At 39.0% G+C, this 6,360-nt stretch overlaps 1 long non-coding RNA gene across 1 annotated transcript; it reads left to right on the top strand.

Annotated features, from left to right (window-relative positions):
- Positions 1–279: 279 nt before the first annotated feature.
- LOC138168383 (uncharacterized) lies at positions 280–6,072 on the top strand. Its single transcript, XR_011170098.1, has 3 exons — positions 280–497; positions 4,112–4,173; positions 5,160–6,072. It is a non-coding gene; the product is annotated as an uncharacterized lncRNA (long non-coding RNA).
- Positions 6,073–6,360: the final 288 nt, after the last annotated feature.

Here is a 6,360-nt window from a genome sequence, read left to right as displayed (position 1 = left end):
AGAAAACCAAGGGGCCAACAAAAAAAGGAAGGAAGGAAGAAAAAAGAAAAGGAAAGAAAAAAGGAAAAGAATCTCTAGACCATCAATCCCCTGCTGGTCAATATCATAACTAATGTTTCTTTGCAAAGTACTTTCCTGACGGTAGCCCCAGGAGGCAGGTAGCACAAATATTATTATCTCCATTTTGCAGATGAGGAAACTGTGATTCCTAAGACATTAAATGGCTTGTGCATTGTTGAGAAGCTGACAAGTGTCTGAGCTGTGACTCCAAATGCTCCAAGCTTTCCACTGTAACAGGTTGCCTCTGGTAATTAATTGGGCCTGCCTTATCACATCCTTGAGCACAATCATAAGAACAGTTTTTGCTTCCCATTCTATGGAACTGTGTAAGATTTTACCCAGAGAAGAAGTTTCACACACTATAGGAATGACAGAGAGCAGAGAATCAGCTCTGGGAAGGAGAGAGTCTTTACTAAAGACTGAAACAGTTGGAGAAGGTAATCATTTATTGGTATTTCCAAAGATGCTGTGTAGATCTTGCTGCCCTACAGTGGGTGGCAAGATACTTTTGGTAAGCTATGGGAAAATAAAAGCAGATTCTTGGTTTGTTTTTATTTAATCCCCAAGTAAGACTGATCTTTATGCCTAGACAGACTAGAGAACTATCTTTGAGGTTTCAAAGAGCCAGGAAAATGTCTCCTCCTCCTCCTTCTCCTCCTCTTCCTCTTCCTCCTCCTCCTCCTCCTCTTCCTCCTCCTCCTCCTCCCACCTGCTGAATGATACCGGAAAGTCCTGTAACGGATCCCAAAACCTCATTGCCAAATAAGAAAGAAGACTTGCATTGTGAATTCTCCCAGGAGGGGTAACTCACTACACATTCATACTAAGGTGTGAATGATTAATATCAGACCCTTCCTTTAGCAGAGGTTTTGCAAAGTTAAAAGAAAATGAATAATAATATTGGGTATCTGGTAATAAATCTATCAGGTCCTATGTATTCTTCTGGTTTTGAGAGCACACAAAGAGAATAAAATGGTGGGGGGGGGGAGGTACCTGTGGAAAGATTTAAAGTTTCTGTATCTTGGAAATGACGGGACTCAAAATCTGACTCAGGAGAGTTGAGATGTGTCCTAGGTACTTACTAGTTGTGTCACTTGGGGGCAAGTCAGTTAATGTGGGTCTCACTTTCCTCATCTGAAGTGTCTTAGAGAGGCAGAAAGAGTTCTGGACTTAGGAGTTCTGGAAGTAGGAGAGACCTGGCTCGGAATCAGGTCTCTGATACTAACCATATGTCTCTCAATTTCTCTGTGGCACAGTTTTCTCATCTTTAAAATGAGAATAATAATAATATAGTTCTACCTTAAAACATTGATAATAAGAGTAGTAATATCTAGCTCTTATATAAAATTGTAAGGCTTGCAAAGTGCTTTACATATGTTATTTCATTTTATCCTAACAACAACCCTGGGAGGGTGGTATTATTATTGTGTCCATTTTACAGATGAGAAAATGGAGTCCAAGAAAGGTTAAATGATTTGCTAAAGGTTACATGACTAGTAAGCATCCGAGGTAGAATTTGAACTCAGGTCTTCCTGACTCTTAGTCCAAGGCTCTATCCTCTATTCCCTAGAAGCCTTTCTTATTTCTTACAATGTTGCTATAAGTTTCAAGGGAGATAATACTTTAAATGTGCTACATCACTATGAGATGAGCACTCACATCTGTAATGTTAATGAGATATAAGATATTTCCAGCCCATTAATAGGCCTCATGAAGCCCTTTAAGGGAAACTTACTTAGGGAAGACCTGCTTGTAGGAAGGCTTTCATATCTTTTGCTAATTTCTAAGCACTGAGTCAGGGATTGTAATGTTTTCTGGCTCTGAGAAGTGGATACATATATGTATATGTATATATGTACCTATCCTGAGTTTGTATTTTTTGGGGAGCTCACCTACAAGAAGGATCTTGTGATTCCCTAGTTGAGATTCTGAGTGGCCATATGTCCAGAGCTCCTCTACTGCTCAGATGTAAAGTCTCTCTTGATCTAGGGATATATGTAAAGTGTAGTTGATTCAGGCAGTCAGAGCCCTGTCTGTTGGTTTTTATTTCTCTGCTTATATTTTCTCTCAAGTTCAGAGTGCTGACTTTTCCCCTGAACTGGTAAATGTAATTAAAAAAGATTGTTGACTCCATAAACAGCTATCTTTCCTATGAAAGCAGATCTAAGAACCTATGCTAGCAGCCATCCTAGGTGTGGTTGCCGCTACAGCATCCTGTATAGCGTAGAAGACAAACCTTAGAGTAAGGCAAACCCAAGTCCAAATCTTGCCTCTGATTCTCATCAGCATTGGCGCCATGAGCAAGTTTCTTTGCCTTTCTGTGTCCCAGATAATTCTCTAAGTAGAGACTATAAATCAGAAGAGTTAGCTGTCTATTTGCATTAACAGAGGGAGTTTCCCTACTAGGAAGTTCCCCTCACAGGTGAAATTACAGGTCCCAACCAAGAAAAAAAAATCAGCTCTGTAAAATGGGGATAATAATACATCACCTTAGTGAAATACATAGTTCAAGTAAGAAGCAAATGAGATAAAATGAAAGTATTCTGAAACTCTAGATTTTCAGACATCTTAGATATCTAATGTCAGACACAGGACCTGTAGCAAACAAAAATCCTGAATGTAGTTGGGAATCATTTAGCATAATAAATGAAAATATAATAAAATGTAGATTGTGTCAGTATGTGGTTTTCTAAGTCAAGATGTGGCCCTCAGAGATCCTTAGATATGTTTTACTGGCTCCTTTTTTCTATTTAAGCTTGAAAGTACTGTCCTACAATGTAATATAAAAGTGAATTATTATCACAATAGGAATTAGAGCTCTGATTTCATTGGTGTAAAGAAACTGCCAGGTGAAGTAATTCCCTCCACTAATGAAGGTCAACATATTTTCTACAACTTACAATCTAGACCTGTCTAGAACCCTAAGAAGGTAAGTGACTTACCCAGGGTTGCACAGCTAGTATGTGTATGAAATAAGATTTGAACACAGATTTTCTTGGTTTCAAGTCAGCTATCTATTCACTATGTCAGTCTGGCTCTTGAGTTATTATCATAAGTAATCATAACCTACTTTCACTAAAATAATATACCAATGCCTCACTGGGGCATAGAAGAGACCACAGGTGAGCTTTGACAGATATTATTGAACTGGTTTGGAATCTGGCTCCACCACCCATTATCTGATAACTCCCAGACTAGCTGAATTCAAAGAGGCTTATCACCAGATGGTAAATTGCCCAGAAACATCACTTTTCTTTTCTCTTTTTTCTTTTTTTCCCTCCTTTTTTCTTTTCCTTCCCTTCCCTTCCCTTTTCTTTTCTGTCATGGCTGTATATGAAAACTAAGGCACAGCAGAATTTAATTTCAGTTAGAGTATTGAAAGGAGTGCCGGCTTTGGAGGTAGAGTGCCTGAGTTTAAATCCTGGTTCTGAGAGCTCATTACAAATAAGATAATATATGAAAAGTGCCTAAATATTCAAGACCCAACTAAATATTAGCCATTATTATTATTATTATTATTTAAAGCAATTGGGGTTAAGTAACTTGCTCAAGGTTACACGGCCAGTTATTTTGTGTGGGTGTTAAGTATCTGAGGCCGGAACCGATCCTGGGTCTCCTGGTGCACTTACTCACTGGTGCCACCTGGCCTTCCCAAGCCATTATTATTATTAACTGCATAATTTTGACCAAGTCACTCAGCCTCAGTTTCCACACCCCTGAAATGATGGATTGGATATGGTGACTTAATTTCCTTTTAGGTCTTATCTTTTGAAATGATAATCAACTTTTGTTATTATCGATCTGAATTTTTCTCTGAAAAACATAGCAAAAGGTGCTATGTATTTCAGAAAATACAGAAAGAAAAAAAATCCCAGAAAACTAGCAGCCTTCCTAATAGCATGCACACAGAAAAGGTCTAGAGGACAAAATTAAATGGAAGTAAAATTCTAAACTTTTATTGTTGTTGTGATTCAGTCCTGTTCCATTCTGTGACCCCATTTAGGGTTTTCTTGGCAGAGATACTAGAGTGGTTTTCCATTTCCTTTTCCAGTTGATTTTACAGATGAAGAAACACAAGCAAACAAGGTTAAGTGGCTTGCCCAGGCTCACACGGTAAGTAGAAGTCTGAGGCCAGATTTGAACTCAGGAAGATGAGACTTCTTCACCGCAGACCCAGTGCTCTATCTACTGTTGCAACTAGCTGCCCCAGATGAAGGGGCTGGACTAGATGTGGCCTCTGAACAACTTTCCAGCTCCAGAACTATAATCCTTTGAACCTATGATTGAACTTGCCCCTGATTTCAGTCAATAAGCAGCTGTCATTAGGTACTGTTCAGGGCTAATTTGAGGACCATATATAGGGGGGATCCCAAAGTCCCAGTGCAGTTGGAAGCTTTAATAGCTTATTAGGTCCTGGTATATGTGCATTAATCCTATTTAGAAAATCAATTTGATCAGTAAAGTCAACAGGCCACATGGATTTCAGTGAGCCTCAAAACTTTCATTGACCTTATAGTGCCCACTTAAAGGCTTTTGATGAATGGAGGCTGAATAATTCTATATTCAACATATTCAACTTTAGCCCAAGAGAGCTTCCTCCAGTCATGTTATAGGTCTGTGGGCAAACCCATAGAATTTCTCAGTCACAAACATCCACAAAAACATCATATCATCAGAAGAGAGCCAGGAGAGTGGGGAGGTAAGGACTGGGGACAGCAGGTTAGATTTGACAGCTGTGTACTTAGACATGATGGGAAAGGAGACACAGTTGGAGGGGAGATGGAAAAAAAGCAAATCAAATATGGAAAAAGAGATTTCCCTGACAATCTGGCGCCTCCTAGTGGGGCTTACAAGTCCACAAACCACATACCAGGACAAGAATGGGCTGCCTGGGTGGCAACCGCAGTCCCAGGCAGCCTTAAACTCTGGGGCATCTTCAAGGATTCCTAAGGAGGCCAGTTCTGGGCAGGAAGAGGGATCTGGCCTTTAGCCATTTGAGGGGAATACAAAGTAACACAAGGTGGCTGGACAAATTAATTTCGAAGATCCCTTTCATTGCTAATACTCTAATTGCTTGATTATTTTTCTTTTCTCATCAGCCTGGCTCCTACTGGAAGAAAAGACAATTCAAGGCCATCCCTCTGGAGATTTTTATCTATTTTAGTTGTCATCCTGAAATAAATTGAATTCATTCTGTATTCTATAACAACATTGGAGACAATAACAACAATAACAAAATAATAATAATTCACATTAAAGTTAACAAAGTGCCATTCTCACAACCTACAGAGGTAGTTAGGTCATACATTTTTATTACCATTTTATAGATGAGGAAACTAAGGTTCAGAGAGGTTCAAAGAATTGTCGAGTCACACAGCTAGTAAATGATAGAACTGGGGCTTGAAGGTAAGTTTCTAACTCTTAAAATGACAGTTATTTTTCCTATATTAGACTGTGTCCTAGAAAATGCATCCTGTCAAAAGGTTCCCCAAATCGGCAGACAGTCTGTGCCCCTTGTGTATCCTGAGATTTGATAACAATCACAGAACAAGGTCAACGAATCCATATTTTATTAGATGAGTCACTTTTTAATCTCTCTTCAGAAAGTTCATTTTAAGAAGTAGAACGGTATACTTGAGAAAGTTGTGAATTTGAGAATCAGAAAGATTTGGGTTTCAAATCTGCCTTTAGCTGAGTGATCATGTACAAATTACTAATCCCTGTGAGTTTTACTTTCCTCATCTCTAAAATGGCTGTGATCATGCCCATTCCTCATTTCTAAAATGGGCATAATCATACCTACCTCAGAGGGTTGTTGGAAGGCTCAAATGAGCTACCGTAGGTGAGGTAGTATGCTGTAGTGTAAAGGTATCAAACGTGGCCTTCACAGTATTCTTGGGTAGGCCCTGAACCAGATAAAATTCCTTTTTAATTTTAAAAATTAAAAATTTTAAAATTTAAAAAATTCCTTTTTGATTTTAATTTGTCGATACATTAATAAAAAGAAACATATAAACATGTGTGGTTTTCTAAGTCAACACATGACCTGCAGGGATCCTTATGTACAGTTTAGTGCCATTCCCCCTCGCCCCCACTTCTGTGTGAATTTGACCCCACTGTACTGGAAAAAAAATTAAATTTGGAATTGGGGGACCTGCATTCAATGCTCCTAGATTTGTCCCACTGCCTGACTTGCTCAAGGGAAATCACTTAGCCTTTCTGTGCCTCAAGTTTCCTCATCAACAAAGTCAGGGGGTTGACTTTGATGACCTCTAAGGTCCCTTAAAATCTGTTATACTA

This window comes from Petaurus breviceps, unplaced genomic scaffold, assembly GCF_028583685.1.
Source record: "Petaurus breviceps papuanus isolate PSGF00001 unplaced genomic scaffold, PetGlider_PUasm1.0 37, whole genome shotgun sequence".
Classification (NCBI taxonomy): domain Eukaryota; kingdom Metazoa; phylum Chordata; class Mammalia; order Diprotodontia; family Petauridae; genus Petaurus; species Petaurus breviceps.
This window is presented reverse-complemented; position numbering and strand designations above follow the sequence as displayed.